Consider the following 1,345-nt stretch of genomic DNA (forward strand, 5'->3'; position numbering starts at 1 on the left):
TGAATGCTATGGTAGTGTGTCACCTATCAGATCCCAGGCTTTATCTAAAAGTTGGCAGATTGGACAGGGACCAGTCAAAACTTGCTCTCCACGGCCGCTGTTCTGACATGTTTACCGTGAACAAATACATTCTGTTTTTATAGGGTGAATAATATCCTGAAAGGGCACTTTAGGTTTCTCATTGCCCAATTTGAACTAGTCCCAGATAGCCTCAGTTTAGGATGTTCCTTTTTTTCTTTAAAATGCCCCCACTGAGTCTTCAAAATTCACACAGTGAGATAACGATTTAAGGTAAGGTTTTCCATTGAGTTATTCCGAGGGTGTTTTCCTTCTTTATAGTGGCCCCACCTTGGAGATTTGTATCTGGGACCTTTGCAGCCAGCTAGCACAGGCTCTAACCTACCTCTGCGTGGAGTCAAGAACTAATCCTCAGATTAGAAGTGGGCACCAGACCCAAACTGGGCCTGAACTCCCAAGCCCACTCCATAGCTGTCCACGGATAAACCTCCCACTAGTCTCACAATGAGAGATGTGTGAAAAAACTTTATCTGAGACGCTGTCAAAGGAATATTCCAGAGCAAATTGGAACAGCTTAACTGGGCCTGGGAGGAATGCCATGTGATTCCACAACAAGTTACAGGCAGTCCTCTAGGCGGGCTTTCAAACTTCCCAGGGAACACTGTGTCCAAGAGCCTTGTAAGATGCCTCACCTTCACCTGCCATAGGTGTGGCTGCAGCTTCTCACTCTTACCTCAGAAAGACGCTTTGGTCAGAGGCCATGACAATGTGGCAGGTAAGAATTTGTTAGGTATTCAAACCGGGGTTGTAGCTGGCAGTAGAGGAACCCAAGGCTTCAAGCTCTGGAGAAAGATCTCGACTAGGCATTCCCCTGACTACCTAGAGCAGCACTCACTTCTGCTGGGTTTCCACGCTCCTGATCCACTTTCACGCTAGAGACGGACTCCTGGGTGGACGGGCTAGCTCTTGACTGTCCTTTGATCCTGGCTGACTCTCGCTCCAGTGGCTTTCTGTCCCCACCCAATTCTGTTTATCCCCCTTCACTAGTCAGTTCTCTCCATCCCCATGGCCTGAGCTTCTTCCTCCCACTTTGCAATCACCTGGAAAGCAAGTCTGCTTTAGTGCTAGGTCAGGAATCATAGAACCACGAGGAGACAGCTGCTTCAAGTGTCAGCCCCATCTGCCTTTCTGAAGGGCAGTTTCCTGGGTGAATAGGGGCCTTCCTCAAGGGAAAGCACTGTGTAAGGAGGTAGAGACTGTGATGTAACTATTGGATACTCTCTTTCTAGATGTTTGTTTTTGTTTTTGGTGTTGGTTTTTTTGTTTT

The 1,345-nt window shown here is 47.5% G+C and overlaps 1 long non-coding RNA gene across 3 annotated transcripts in view; it reads left to right on the forward strand.

Moving 5' to 3' along the window:
* Positions 1-1,345, forward strand: part of LOC116082058 — a 12,874-nt gene that overhangs the window by 4,675 nt on the left and 6,854 nt on the right. The window contains exon 1 of one of the 3 annotated variants that reach the window (XR_004115151.1): positions 716-793. The exons of the other annotated variants lie outside the window; for them this stretch is intronic. This is a non-coding gene — a long non-coding RNA (uncharacterized LOC116082058). Of the gene's footprint in view, positions 1-715; positions 794-1,345 lie in introns of those variants that run through there. 3 annotated transcript variants of the gene reach the window in all.

Source organism: Mastomys coucha, unplaced genomic scaffold (assembly GCF_008632895.1).
Source record: "Mastomys coucha isolate ucsf_1 unplaced genomic scaffold, UCSF_Mcou_1 pScaffold7, whole genome shotgun sequence".
Lineage (NCBI taxonomy): Eukaryota > Metazoa > Chordata > Mammalia > Rodentia > Muridae > Mastomys > Mastomys coucha.